The sequence below is a fragment of the Varanus komodoensis genome, unplaced genomic scaffold, assembly GCF_004798865.1.
Source record: "Varanus komodoensis strain SLA01 unplaced genomic scaffold, ASM479886v1 scaffold2, whole genome shotgun sequence".
NCBI classification, from domain to species: domain Eukaryota; kingdom Metazoa; phylum Chordata; class Lepidosauria; order Squamata; family Varanidae; genus Varanus; species Varanus komodoensis.
The window spans coordinates 28061987-28078448 of record NW_025335568.1 but is presented as its reverse complement, the minus strand read 5'-3'; positions in this window follow the sequence as shown (position 1 = coordinate 28078448).

Genomic DNA, 16462 nt, shown 5'->3' with positions numbered 1-16462 from the left:
AGTGTTTAGGATTGCAGCTCACATCAGTCCATGAGGGGACAGGAAGTTTAAAACATCTCAAGCTGCAGTTATGGGCCCAATTATCAAGGAGTGAGGCCCGCTGATCTCAGTGGGACTTGCTTTGCAGTAAATAGGAATTGGATGCTGCTTTTCTTTTCAAGAAGGTGAGCTGGAAGTCAGGTCAGCAGAAGTGCACGGTTTATGCTTGCAAACACTATAGGAGAGACCGCAGCACCATTGCAAAGTCACAAAAGAACACAAAGCTTTGCCAGTATTGCTGGCAGATGTTTCAGGGCAAATGTTTTGGATTGAATTACACGTTCACCCATTCCTGAAGGCCAAAATGTTCTCAGAGTTGTAGAGGATGTGCTGTTTATGTTCCAAGTGTAGGCTATTTTAAAAAGCTGCAATTTGATCCTCTCAAAATCAGCTTTCATTTGAATGCTCCCAAAACCTGACTAATGAGACCTATTCTCTACCAGATTTCAACATTGTCCAGCAGTTTCTGTGCCTGGGCTGACTTTTGTCTTGTTTACAGGAATGATTTCTACCAAGGGCGCTGTTCTTCCCAGAAGCCCTTTGTTTTCTAAAGATCCTTTCATTCAATTTGAGGAGAAACTGAATGGAGAAATATCTAGAGTAGTGGCATGGAAGACAAGCTTAGATTCTGAAATACGCTAAGTGACTATGAGCACTCTCTAACAACTTTCTAAGGGTAGAACAGGAAATTATGGAGAGTCTGTATTTGTTTTCATACGGAACTAATATTAAAGCATAAGGCTATATGTTACACATGTGCACCTCACATCTGAGTGGTAGGACAGCACTCACCCCTATTCTGTGTCTTTGGAAAGGGGGTCACAAAAGCCTATGGAATGTTGTGATGCCTGAATTTATTTATGAAGATAAAACTTGAACATAAAGTGGTGGTTCATAGAGGAAATACTCAAGCACAGATATTGCTTCCCTATTAAGTTTCCAGGCCATTTCTACCAACTGACTATCTCCTTCCAGAAACCTGTCCATTCGGAGCCATCTCATTAAGGACAGAAGGATCCTCTTCCAGTGATTACTCCTCCAGTGTTTTCAAAATGTTCACAGGACATCCTACTGGTTTTCTTAGCCTGCTTTTGATGAGACCCCAAAATGGCAGTGCTGCAAGGGACCCTTTGGATGACATGCTGACTAACCAGGTAATAAAGTGACCTGGCAGGTAATTTATAACAATACAGAAAGCAGCCAAGAGGCTAATTATTATAAGGTCCTGTCCTGCCATTGTTGAGAACCCTAAGATGGTTTTATAGTGAAGCATGAGAATGAAGCATGCATGCAATGCAATATAAAATAGGTTCTGAATATGCAGAGTTTTCCTGAATATGCAGTCTATTTGTCTGCTAGTATTATGTTTAGGTCAGGATAACTCAATTTTTGAGGTACTCCTGAATTTTCCTGGAAGTAGAGAAACTCTAGTGGTTTGCAGCTGTAACTGAGTGTGACCTATACAAGCCTTCAACTGAGATTTGCTAGCTGCTGGAACAGCACTTCTATCTCAGTTCCCCATACTTAGAAATCTTTTATCTTTTTAGAGTGATCTGTCATGCTACTAACTTAGGAGTTCTTGAGAAGTGTCTCTTTCTGGAGTGCCCTTTCCCTATACTGGAAATTTTGGGCATTTGGCACTTTGCTAGCCTACTGAGTTTGCTAAATAGAATGGCCCCAACTTGCCCCATAGATAAGACAGCTGTAGACAGAGAGGTATTTGGCAAGAACAAGGAGAAGCAGAGCTTTCTCTGCAATTCTATGTAGCTGCAATACTATAGCTGCAGTACTTTTCAGGAAAAGAGCAACTGGGAAACTCTTAGGATGTAGTCTAAAATATGTTATCTAATACATTATTAAATGGAAGGTCTAGGTCTCTACAAAACATGAGGACAGATTGGAGAGACTGTGGATAGAAGATGTGACCACGAAGTGTAGAAAAAATCCTTTGTCTGCAAATTGGATTACTTAAAGGCTGCAAGAAGGGATTCAAACTCTCTCTCTCTCTCTTGTATTTATTAAACAATTCTGTAATAGTACCACTAACTTGCCTCTTTCCTGTATTATGTGTTCCATATTAATAGATAAATCTAGCACTTTGCTGTGACCAGAAGATGGTGCTCGTAAGTTACTTACGTCTTAGTTAGCCTCAAATACACTTGGTGAAATATTTCCCAAGATATGACATGAAACTTAAATTACCATGTAGTCAGTAGAAGTGTTTTATTTCCTGCTTCCATAACAGTGACATTCATAATCATGTAGCACTATTCTGAAAGCTGAATTGCAAGAATATGCGTTGTAAGTTAAAGTTTGGATCCAGATTACATTGGATTGATTGCATTTGCTTTGCTGCAGTCTGCTTCCTCACACAATTCCTCCTGTGTACTGAAAATGCTATGCAAAGACTCAAGAAACTCCAAGGAATTGGGTAAGCTAAGGTAGTTAGTTAGCTCTTGGAGGGGAGACTGCAAACATTTCTACGAAACAAGATTAAATCTGCTGCGTTGTTGCTATGGATGGGTGCATTGTATGAACTCAGCTGTGTTAAGCATGAACAATCCACTGTTCACAACCCAGGAACAAATTGTGGGTCCCCTTGCTGGTTTTTTGTTATGTGCCATCATGTCATATCTGACTTATGGAGACCCTATAATCAAATGCCCCCCAAAATGTCCTATTCTTGACCGTTATACTCAGTTTTTGTAAACCAAAGGCTATGGCTTCCTTTATGGAATTAATCTATCATTTATCTATGCGTGCCTGCCTGTCTCATAGTCCATTTCTTCCTCTTCTGCATTACACTTTCCCTAGCATTATTGTCTCTCCAGTGATGGAGAAACATCTTTTATGATGTGCCCAAGATACACAGGGTAAGTTCTGGCTTGATTTGATCTTGGATTTTCTTGTTTATTTTTCTTGTGGACCAGGGCATCTGCAAAACATTCTGCCAGCACCATGTGCTGAATGCATCAATTTTCTTCAGTGCAGCTTTCTTCAGTTCAGGTTTCTTCAGTGCAGCTTTCGACACACGCGCTGGTGACTTCCCACCTTGACTTCTGTAATGCGCTTTACGTGGGGCTTCCCTTGAAGACGGTACAGATACTTCAATTGGTTCAAAATAGAGCTGCCAGGCTGCTGACGGGGACTGGGCGTTATGGTCACATGACTCCATTTCTCCGTCAGCTTCACTGGCTTCCCATTGAAGTCCGGGCCCAATTCAAGGTGTTGGTGATGACCTATAAAGCCCTTAACAGCTTGGGTCCTGGTTACCTGAAGGAGCGCTTACATCCATATATGCCCGACTGCCCCTTGAGATCTGTGGGAGAGGCCCTTCTTCAGGAACCCTCCATGAAAGAAATTAGGAGGGTAGGTACTCGGAGGAGGGCTTTCTCTGTGGTGGCGCCCAATCTATGGAATGCGCTCCCCAGAGAGGTCCGCCTGGCACTGTCGTTATTTGTTTTCCGGCGCCAGGTGAAGACCTTTTTATTTAAACATCATTTTAATTGTTAACAATATTTGCTTATTTATCTGGCCAGGGCGACTTCTTTTATATTTTATATTGTTAATTTTAATTTTATATTGTTATTTTTGTATTTTATTGTATTTTATTGTGTTGTAAGCCACCCCGAGGCTTCGGCAAGGGGCGGCATAGAAATGTTCTAATAAATAAATAAAATAAATATGTGGTGATTGGAAATACAATAGTGTGGGAGATCTTGGCCTTGGGCTTCAGTGAAAAATCCTTACACTTACTGGTTCCTTCACTGCTGCCTTTCCATGTCTCAGTGTTCTAAATACTTGGCAGCAATTTCAGTTTGAATTAATGACTGAAGTAAGAATTTCAGTGCCTTCTTTCCAGCCTCTTTTGTACCTCTTTGCTGCTTCCTTCTGTTGCTAGTTGCCACATATGTGCATGTGTTACAGAGCAATAGGGATGTGGATGGCACAGTGCTGTAACCGCTGAGCTGCTGGGCTTGTCGATCAAAAGGCTGGCAGTTCGAATCTGCGTGACTGGGTGAGCATCTGGGAACCCTCCATGAAAGAAATTAGGAGAGTAAGTACCCAGAGGAGGGCTTTCTCTGCAGTGGCGCCCAACCTATGGAATTCACTCCCCAAAGAGGTCCGCCTGGCACCGTCGTTACTGGTTTTTCGGCGCCAGGTAAAGACCTTTTTATTTAAACATCATTTCAATTGTTAAAACATATGATCTGGCCTGGGCAACTTCTTCTTCCTTCTCTTTCTCCTCCTATATTTTTATTTTATACTGATAATTTTAATTTTATATTTGTAAATCAATGTATTTTTTGTATTTTTGTATTTAATGGTAATTTATTATGTACTATTGTATTTCAATGTATTTTATCATGTTGTAAGCCGCCCCGAGGTTTCGGCAAGGGGCGGCATAGAAATGTTATAATAATAATAATAATAATAATAATAATAATAAATGTGTTTGCTAAACATTCAAATGTCATGCCAAAGAAATACAAGGGGGTAGAATAGTGCAAATTCCATGGCACAGAAGTAATATAGAGGGGGAAATTGTGCAAATTTCATGGCTAGTAAGTGGCAAATTGCTATAAAAGATCATCTGCTGAAACTTTTTCCATAATACTAAACATAGATGAGAATACTCTATGGAGTTCTTGCAAACAAACGTGAGCTTTCAGGGATAACCACATACTAGTTAACCATTATTTCAGTGAAAATATTGCAGTGTACTGTACTACCAAGTTATTTTAAAAATACAGGATTTATCTTTATTCTTTTTCACTAGCCAAACTACATTTGATCTATGCCATTTTGACATTAGTAAAAACCCCAATATTTACTCAACTAGGGAGTAAAGATATCTAGCTTTCTTTTTCACTAGGAAATACTCCACTATTGCTAAGTATTTTATAAAGTTATATATAAGCCCTTTTGTTTTATGCTAAACTTAATTAATTATTAGGATGAACCTATTTCTCACAACAGAGCACCAGACTGGTCTCCAGCTGCAGCTCTGGCACATTTATCCTCCAGAGAGGAGTAGCTGTACTCATTCTCAGAAATGCTGTTTTGCAGGATCAATCTTACTGGCTGGTTGCAATTGCATGTTGAAAGGTTGCCAGTAAATATAACTTTATATATAAGGATATATGTGTTAATGTTGCTGGCCCTTGGGGCTGAAATGAAGCTACCACTCTATTTTTCATGAAATGATAGCTTTGTGCAGAGTCACAGATGGCAACAACCAGAATCATTGGCACTAATGGAAACAGCAGCTTTAGATAAGGGTTTTACTTTGGATCACAGCAGGGGAATAAAAAGTTAATTTCCTTTTCATGGCAACAGTAATCACAAAATTGTAACTGGCCTCCAATGGATGGTTGTTCATGTAAAACTAAAAAAACTGAAAAAGAGACCAGATGATGTACAAAAATGTATTTAATTTCAGGTCTAGCTCAGCTCCATGTCATCTATTTTTTGTCCTTCAATAGAACTCAGATGAAATGAACAGGGAAAGAAATTGTCCAAGGCTGTCTTGGGGATCCAATGCAATACTATATTTGTCTACTCAGAAATAACTTCCATTGCATTCACTTCCCTTGGTAAATCCCAAGGAAGTAAGATTGCAATCTAAGTTACAATTCTATGAATATTTAGACAGAAAAAAGGCCTAAACCAGGACATGCTGAAAATTGTGGGATTTTTCTTTTCTTTTTTTGGTGCCTTAGTTTTGGAGCCTTATATTTACTTTAAAGGTTGACGCTGTATGCTCTTACATGAAAATAAGCACCATTGAATTCATCTTTGAATGGACATGCAAAGGATGGACTGTATCACCAGAGCCAATGTTCATCATTTGATTACATTTATATCATGCCTTTCCTCCAAGGAATGCAAAGTAGCTCACATAAGTTCCACCAGACCAGCTGAGCTCCGGCATGCTTTGTTGGATGATGGGTCTTCAGGCCATGCCCTGGGAAACTTCGACCCACCTCTTAGTTTCTAAGGGATGATTCCACCCGGATAGCAGGTAGAAAGACAGCTGTTTTGTGTTGGTAAAGCATGGAAGCAGAGAGGGAATGAATCAGAATCTTTACCTAAAATTTGATGCCAAAAGGAGAAGGGAGGATTAAGGATGTACTTAAGGTTATAATAAGTTTAGGACTGAATCATAGCAATATTAGGTGGTACTCTCCTCTTAGATGATGATGATGATGATGATGATGATGATGATGATGAAAATGTTAGTTATATTTTTCCTTTCTTCATCTTACAAAGGAAGATGCTCTGCACCCATTTCCTCCACTTTAATATGAGCTGGCCTTTGTCTGGGGTATATTCCCATATGAAAATCACAAACATTCCACAAAGAATGCCGCTTTAAATTCTGTTTATTTTTAGAACTGAATTTACTATAATATTTTCTGACATGAAACTGAGGTAGCCCAGTACCTGTGTAATGGCAGTGCCAAACTGAAAGTTACACATGAATCAATTCATATTGAAAAGATCTTGCTTTTTGTTCATTTTAATATTTGCATTTCCACACTGTATGTAAAGGAACCATGTTATGGCGCTGAAACAATAGTTTTGCATAAAGTTAGTATAACAGTTTGGGTAAAGTGAGTTGAACCACAGAGATTCAGTTGCTTCTGAATTAACTGTGAATCTATCTGCCTGACACACCATACAGAATAATTACAGATGATAAGATGTGTTCAAGTAAGTGGAAAGCTTTTTAAAATGTAAGTTTTAAATTTCTCTTTTTGACCTTAATTTATATGTCAATTTTTTGGTGAAGAAAATGGCAATGGGTTATATTGAACATTAAAGTTCTGTTTGGCTGTGTAGGTTATCAAAACTAGGGCCGCATTCTAAGACTTAAGGGTTTGCTGCTGGTTTAAGCATCTAAAATTAATACTGTTTCTGGGAAATCAAGGCTGCAATCCTATATACATCTAAGCCCTGCTGAATTTATTTGGACTTACTTTTGATTAGCTATTTGTAGGAGTTATTTATTCTGTGCATTATTTTCCCATTTAATCACTCAAATATCTCAAAGACAACACAAGTTATAAAACAGCTCCACTGTAGCCAGTGGTGGGCTCTTGCAGTGAAACATGCAGTGTTGCATAAAAGTGTTCTCTTTTATATAATATAAATTTACTGTGCTGAGTTGCTCATTATTTTTGTTTTGCCTGGTGTTAAAAAGAGCTTCGGTACAGCTCATGCATATACACATTTCTATGCAAGCCTATCTTAAGACCCATACCTTTCACATCTCTTGAATAAATAAATAGAAGACATGAGAAGAATGATTTGGATTGACTCTAGGAGAGAATTGCTTTTCTATATAAGCTGGGAGAGGGACCAATGTTCAACAGGACATCCATTTATCTGTGACACAGTCCTAATCTTCATAGGGCCCCTCCACATCTGTTCATTCTTTTAAAAACAGCAGCAGCAACCTGAAAGAAGTAAAATGTACTACACATTTCTTGCACTTTCTGTTATGTGCATAGGAAGCAATTTTGTGTCATCAGTGCTTCCAGTTAATCAGAGCTGTGCTTACCAAGCTTCTGCAATTAGCAAACAGAATTCCACTTGTAAGTCTGGTAAGCAAATGGTGAATCTGAAGGGCAAAGCACCTGCTGTGCTTCCAGATTATATACTTTTTATTTTACTCTTATGTAGATCTGGGCGCAATCCACATTTCTTGCATTGTCAGGGAGCTCACTGGCAAATTAACCTGCATCCAGGAGTTGGTAAAGCAGTTTGCCAACTTCAGTGGTAAGGTTCCCATTTGAGATTTCCTTCCAAGAGAGGTACAGTAAACTCCCTTAGAATGACTCTTTTTAAATGCAAATTAACACAAATTAATTTGCATTTATGTATTTCAAATGCAAGTTACAGGCCTTTTTATTTTATTATGAGCATCATTCATACCTTGACTTTTTTTAGTACAGTTAGATTTTTCAGGTTAGATTATTGTTGTATTTTAAATGTGAATGTATAATTTTTGTCTGTACTTGTTTGCTTTCATTGAAACTTGCTTTAAAAGGGCTGTATAATGTCATTGTGCATGAGACTACACAAGAAAGAGATGACAAGCACAATAAAAAATTTCGATAATTTCATACAGAGTCTGTGATCTCCTGCAAATTCCATTCAGTATCGTTCTGAACATTATCTGGTAAGATATTTTTTGTTAGTAGATTAAGGTAAGACTGAGAACTGCCCAATACAGACATTTTTCCTGACAAATAGAGCTTCCATTGTCAAGGAAAGGTGACCTGAGAAGAGATTTTTAGTGGAAGATTTATGGGCAAGATGGACTTGTGGGTAAACCTATCATTCCTTTATCCTTTGATATTCCTTTTCAAATCTCCTCACCCCACAGGGCCATTCTCCCCACTACTGAATTTATTTCTTAGATAATTTCTGGTCTTAGATCATTTCTGGGATGGGATGTGTGAAAAATGTATGAGTTGGGACTGGAAAAGTAAGAACCAACAGGTAGATATTGGGTTTATTAATGCCTGCCTGCCTGCTCATTCTTGCCAGAGAATTCATCCTGCCCCTGCATTATTGTTACAAGGCAAACATAAATTCAGAAACCCTATTGTGTGTAATTCATCACTTTGGTGACTCAAACACTCTAATATCTATGAGACCAGCATAAAAATCATTATAGTCTCCAGAGTTTTGTTGTATTTGTTCTTATACCCAAGAATGAGATTCCAAATCTGAAAATATATTGAAGGAAATTAACACCTTTCATTTTTATGCATTGTTCTTTCGTTGATTTCACATTTTCCTTATAGCCCTTTAAAAAAAAGTCTCAAGATTTTTAAAATTTCTTTTGTAATGCTAACATTACCAGGACTGATTCCAAAGAATTTTAAGGACTGGCATCTTAGTCTATATTTTTAGCTTAAAGCAAATGCTGTGGGGTTTTTTTTTGCAAGCTTTATCATACAGAATGGATAATGCTGATGGTGTTTCCCTTGGCATCATACAAATACTTCTTAAAATTTTATCTCATCCAAGAAGAATTCCATTTGTGAAGAAGACAGCATCCAACTTACACTAAGAACATCTTTGCCTCAGAATTAGGCTTGCCCATTCTGTAGATCCACTTTCACAACAGAATATTTGCCAAGGGGTTAAGATCAGATTTGCACAACATGAGATCCATCAGGCTTTTCTACCTGAGGTAATTTTTGTGCACGAATTATTCCCAACTCAGTTGTTTATGGAGCTTCTGTGGTGTAGTGGTTAAGAGCATGGGACTGGGACTCAGGTGATCCGGGTTCGAGTCCCCACTCGGCCATGGAGCCAACTGGGTGACTTTGGGTCAGTCATAGACTCTCAGCCCAACCTACCTCACAGGGTTGTTGTTGTGGGGATAAGATTGAGGAGGAGAGATGATGTAAGCTGCCTTGAGCCCTTTGTAGGAAAAAGGCAGGGTATAAATCGCAATATAAATAAATAAATAAAAAACAGTGAAACATAGCAAATGGACTATGGTTGACTTTATGGGTCACAAACTCTGGAGAAGCTTCATAAATTTTATGTTTTAGCTGCTAGCTTGCCACTACAGTGAAACCTGAAGAAGCATGAAAATTATGTCCCTGTCAATGAAACAAGCAAAAAACATGATTAGCCCTGTCAGAAAATCCATTTTATAAAGGTTTTTAATGCACCCTACACCCATAAAAGTTGTGGCTTCCACTTTTTTACTTTTCTAAGCACCCAGAGTCTCAGAAAAGGGTGAAAAATGCACTTTAGGAACCGGGACCCACCAAGGACATTGTGCAGGATTGAAATGAGCAGCCTCACTTGGGCAATGAACACATTTTGGGTGCATTTTTCCTTTTTTAAGAGAGGTGGCCAACCATTGATAGTCTGTCTGATGTGGCTGTTGGACGCTTAGGAAGGACTATAACTCACTGTTGAAATAATATGATGATGATGATGATGATGATGGTTCACAATTTAGCTAACAGAGTGCTGAGCCAGTGAAAGTCACCCCAAAGTGCTGATAGGGTACATATGGGGCAGCTTTCACTGGTGGTGGCTTGGGCCAGCTTGCCAAGATAAGTGTCTTATTTGCCAGTTTCTGGTATCCATGAAGGGATCAGTTGCCTAGGTTCAGATGGAACAACTACCCATTGTGGGTACAATGCGAATGGCTTGCTGGCAATGAACAAGCTACTCCCAAGTCTGTACCCATGATGGACTGTTGTGTCATATGAACCCAGTTATTCAGTTATGAAGTTATGCTATGCAATAGTGTATTGTACAGAGTGTTGTATGTATGATTATATTTCTGCTGGAAAGACATTGTTGGTATCTGTCCAGTACAACGCGATTCTATCTCTTTGGGAGCAAGTAAATTCCCTTGGAACCAAGGCAGCTGATCCAGAGAAACTAAGAGAGACTGAAAGGAACTCTCAGAAGTCTTCTTTTTGCCGAGCAATCTTTCTTCCTGAATCAGCTCAGAAACCCAAAGTAAAGCTCTTTCCTTCCACCCCTTGTAGCATAATATAAGAAAAGCTCCACTGGATCAGAGCAGAGGTCTGTCTAGTCCAGCATCCTGTTTCTCATAGTGGCCAGCCAGATAGTTCTGGGAAGCCCAAAAGCAGGGCATATGGGCAATAGCTCACTCTCGCTGCTCTAGATTCCAAGGACAGCCTGACTGTAATCCTGGTTGTAGGGTATCACCATCATGACAAATTGCCATTAGTATGCTTGTCTTCCAGTAATTTGTTCCCAGTTTAAAGCCATCTAAATTGGGGACCATGCAATCAGCTTTTTGGTCCTCCCATGAATATCACCTACTCTCCCTCTCACCCTGAATGTCACCATTTTTGGAAAGATGGTCTGATGCGTATAGATGGGCAAACTGTGTTCAGGCTAGTTTTGGTTCATGCTTCTGCCTTCTTTTTCAGACAAAATGAAAACTCCTCCAACCGCTGCGACTGCAGTCTCAGTCTGGATCAAGGCTCCAGGCCCTCTTTTGTAGACAAAGATATGGCCAATCTAAGCATGTTTTTGAATCACAGCCTAATCATTTCAAGTTTGAGAAAATGGCCTTCTCTGGTCTTATTTGTTGCCTCTCTCCATTTTCTTTTTGCTCAGCCATTATGGCAAGAATATATGCTTCACTAAATACTTTATAGCTTTGGCATATATGCATAACTTTCAAATTAATGTCTTACTGTTACAGCTGGTTGACATATCTAGGTTGATTCAGTAAATTATTTGTAATATGGAAGTGTTGCTTTATGCACTGCAAAGATACTATCTATGAATTATGATAATTCATACTAGGGAGTGCATCAGAATTGCTATTAAAGCTTTAATGAAGCACTTTATTAAATTAAGCAAGATGTAGAATCCTATTCAGTGTAAATGCCTTTAACACTGGCTTAATATGGCAATTCTGATCACTGATGAAGACTTGTTTGAATTGTGCTGAATTTTAAAGACATCTGTGAAGGATGGGAGATGGAAGTTTAGTTGTTTCTCATGCAATTGTGTCCTCCAGACCTTTAGTTCCTGATTTTCCTCATCCACATGAGCACATCAGTAATCAGAGTCTGGTGTGATTGACCTCAGAGCTATACCAGCACCTCTAGGCAGATGTGTTCTCCTTTCCAGACTCTATAAGCTTCTTCCTCAGAAATTTATCAAGAATGATAAATCAATATTTATCAAGATATTTGTCATCAGTCAAATGTCAATTTGTGCAATATATTTTGTTTTAGGTTTGTATAGGCCTGAAAGAAGGCTTGAAAAATTTCTTTCATCTTTTCTTTTCTAGATCATTTAAATTCTATGAACATATTTCCAGGCCCATAAGCTTAGATTCAAACATAAATTTACTCAGACTAATATGTATAAATAAACAGTATTTGTTCAATCAGACTGTAAAAGGAATGTTTAGAGTGTTGACCAAAATTCCCTGAGCATGGGAACAACAATGGAGAGACTGAGAGAACTGGGTATGTTTAGCCTTGAGAAGTGAAGACTATGGAGAGACATGTTATCATTTTATACATACCTGAAAAGTTGTCACAAAGAGGAAGGACAAGATCTTGTCTCGCTTGTACCAGAGTGTAGGACATGGAATAATCAGTTCAAGTTGCAATAAACCCGATTCAGGCTAGATATCAGGAAAAGTTTCCTCACTGTCAGAGCAATATGACAGTGAAACCAGCTGCCTAGAGAGATGGTGGGATCTCTGACACTAGAAACATTCAAGAAGAATCTGGATAGTCAGGACAGTCATCTGAGTGGGATGGTGTAAACTGGTGTCTTGCAACAGCAGGGGGTTGGACCCAACAGCCTTCTGGGCCCCTTCCAACTCTACTATTCTATGATATACCCTGAAAAACATATGGAAAATACTTACCAGGAGGTCATGGATTTAATATAATCAAGAATTAAGAAACCTGTCTCAGGAATGGAGAAAAACAGGTACTTCTGAAAGGCAGCAGATTCAATGGTGCTCCTAGGTTAGAACGTGGACTGAATGGTATTACTGGATGTGGGGGACAGGGAGAAATAAAGCGCACATAAATGTTTCTCTTCTCCTTTGTAGCTCTCATTCAGCTTTATAGCGGCTTCTACACTCCCAATATATTAGACAGGAACCAACAAAACAACACCTGCTTGCTAACCATTTTGAATTCTGTTAAGCTGTAGCACAATCATGTCTATTGGAATGGAATGGAGTTTGCTAAATGCATTCACCTATGAATAAGCAAAATTTTATTGTAGTAAAGGAAGCAGACCTGCTATACTACATCACATCCGCAGAGAACCCTCCCCTCTGCATCACTGCTGCCATATATTGGAAGAAGAGGAGAATAAGAACATACCCCTGGGTGTGATTTCAGCCGTCTCCTTCCTTCTTTCTACTGTCTACATTCACATCAGCAAGCAGCCTCCCCTCTCTCTGTATTCTTTCCCTAAGGCAGGAGAATGTTTCCTTCCCCAAGCTTTGCTATTTTGCTCAGAATACCTAAGAGAATCAGGAGGTGTCATAAGAGCATCTTCCCACAGTGAGACCGATTACAACAGTAGGTCAACTTTACCAGTGTAATATGTTGAAAGTATTTGCCTCATCTTTTAGCATAAAATATGTATTCTTTAATACTCTGCACTTGATGTAGCTCCCATTCTGTATGAAGTAGGTCTCATGAAAGAGCAGTAAACCCTTCTTTATCATCATGACATTTTGCTTGTTTGATACTCTTACCACAAGGGATTTGTTTTCTAATTACAACATCAAAATAAAATGAACATGCTAAGGCAAGGAAAGGGCAAAAATATTTTATGAATCACTGGAAGAAATTAATATAAACACAAATCCATCTCTAATTGTCTACAAATACACACATGCACCTTTTTGGATGACATGAGGCATTTATTTTAAAACTGTCAATTGTAAATAGTTATACAAAGGTTAGCTAAATCATTGAAATAGAAGAAACAGCTGGAGAGAGAGAAAAATAGAGAAAGTTCAAAACAGAAGCAAAGAATTGTTCACTGGGAGAAATACCAGAGAATTTCTGCTACTTCTGACAATGCTTTCCCTTCAGAGCTGGCTCCAGGTTTGAGAAGATTCTGGACAGAGTGACCTGTGGTGCCCCCTTCCTGTATTTGTGGACCACGTGGGCTTCCCTGGCAGTGGTGGTAGACTGGGTGGTCCAACTAGTTCCTGCTGGCTGGCTGTGCGCATGTCTTAAATTTCCCACAATTTAATTTCATGGAAAATTGAAATAGCATCTGCCATTGGATCAGATACTTGATAACTCTCACAAAATGGATGGCTTAGTTGCAATTTCCGCTGCTGACAAGAAGCTTCATTCATAAGTAGTTGCTGACACACACTCCTTACAACTGTCTGCATGCCTTATCGTAGTTTTATCCTAGTCTTCAGGTCTCCAAGATTAGAACTAATCCCTGCTAAGAATTAGCTGATTTCATTCTGGAGTGCAGCAAGGGGTTTTCCACTCCCTTCTTCCCTACTGAAAGCCAAGGACATCCCTTTCCTGGCAGTGATCAGCTTTAGTATGAAATAAGTCTCTAATCAAGGACCTGAGGAACTCTCCTCATAAAATGGGGCTGCAATGGTTAATATGAATTTTTGCCTTCACCTGGAAGATGTTATGATCTTCAAATTTCATCTGTGGGCCTATAGACCTGATTGAGAAACTTATCTTAGGGCAGTGGTGGCGAACCTATGGCACGCGTGCCACAGTGGGCATGCAGAGCCCTCTCTGTCGGCAGGTGAGCCAAGTCATCCCAGTATCGCCCCAGCAGCCGAGCATCAGAAAGCAGCATATATAAGGGCCATGCACATGCTCGGAAGGGAGTAGCGTGCCAGGTGATGACATCACAAGCCACAGCTCATTAGCGACTCGTCTGAGCTTTCGCATGGCCAGTCAGTGCACTCCCAAGGTGATATATATATTTGCTTGGACTGGCTGTGAGTTGTTTTTTCTAAACTAAAACTTCAGTATTCAGGTTTTATTGCAGTGTTGGCACTTTGTGATAAATAAGTGGGTTTTGGGTTGCAGTTTGGGCACTCGGTCTCTAAAAGGTTTGCCATCACTGCCTTAGGGTAACTAGAAGAGAGGTGAATCAGCGTTATATTATTTTGGTGTACAGCATGATTTCAATGGTTTCTCCATTGTTTAAAAGGTTATTGCTTGGAGCTAGGGCTTTTCAAAAAGAGGTATTTCTGGATTTCTCTCTTCTTGGATCTTTGAAGCTATTTTTCCATTTTTTCACTGTACATAAAGTTTGTTGTTTGAATACTGTGGTTTCAAATCTAGTCTCAGTGACTTATAAGTCACTCTGAAGAGTAGGGAAAATATCGGAAAAAGAATATTAAAAATAAAGTCAATTAGAATTAAGGATTTTAAAAAATAAATTGGTATAAAAATGGTACCTGATGCTGGTAAAATTATTCTATATGAATAATAAATATTCTAATTTATGTTGGAGATGTGGGCAAAAAATAGGTACCTATGAAATTTAAGCCTTTTAGGGCTTTGTAGAAGCTATGGAGAACAAAACAGTCAAGTTTAGCTTGTGAATAAGTTAAACATGATGCTTTTGTACACTGTAGCAGCTGCAAATCCTTTTTTCCTTTTCCTATAAAACCCATTAAAAAAAAATTCTAGGGCTGACTATAGGCCCTGAGTGATGAAAGAGTACAAAAATGGCTCCCAGACTTCCCAAAGTTCACCACTCATATATAGTTGTTAAACCTTGTGACATCCCACTAATCAGAAATCTGACAGTGGTACTTTCTGGAATTAAAAGTTAAAGAAGTGAGGAACACCATTGTGGCATTCTTAGAATTATCTGGGTACTGCACAAAAAACTGGATATATATTTACCTGAAAAGATAAAATAATGATACCTCAAGATTATAGAATAGTAAACAGGCAATAGGATTTAAATGGCAGAGCAAGCTATATATTCAGTTATAAAACCCTGTCATTTATAAGCTCAGAGTTAAAGCCATCTCATACTGGTCTAAATGCCGCTAAGCCAGGAAATTAGAAATTTAGGCTTATGTGTTCAGAGATGGTCAGAAATGATGTTGTAGAATATCATCAATTGCACCTGCTTACAACTCTCCCTTCAAAGAACAGAATGCCTGGGACCAGCAAAGAGGCCCCACGATTGTCCTAGTCTTGTATGGCCTCACAAAGCATCTGAGCCCTACTGTATTGCCAAAGAACCCCCACCCCCCATCATTTAAATAGCTTTGTTTTGTGAGTGGTCCTTTGCCTTTATAGGGTGAGAGATAATAGGAGTGGCCTTCTATGATACCCAGACTGGTGACAAAAAGCAAGAGGTCTGGCACAAGCCTTCCCACCTTTTCCTGCCAGCTGATCTCTGCTTCATTGCTCTCATAACTGTCTAGATGGGAGGGGGCCAGGAAAGAGCAATGCCTTTTGCAACCGCCCTCCTCAACCTAATCTTCAGCTGGCAGGGAAAGTCAGGAGGCTTTGCATAAGGCCTCCCACCTTTCCTGGCCAGCCGATTGTTGCTTCTGTGCTGCAACTATCAAGTGTGTATGTGTGTGGGGGGGGGATTACTTGGTGAAGTCCTCCTACCCTGCCTAGACCCTCATCCAAGATAGTCTTATCTTCTTCCAATGTCCACCAAGGATAGGCGATCTTGCTCAAGGGCTCCCACCTTTCCTGGCCATCAGCCCCACCAGTGACTGGGCAGGTAAGACAGCAGTCTAGAGAAGGTACGGTGCATGGTGCCCTACCTTCCTTTGTTATCCACCCTCTCCTGGCATTCCAGTGATCGGAGAGGTCGGAGGCCTGCTGCAGTGCTCCTGTTCCCAGGCGGTCCTGCTAAAGAGGCAGAGGTGCGCCACCCAAGCCCA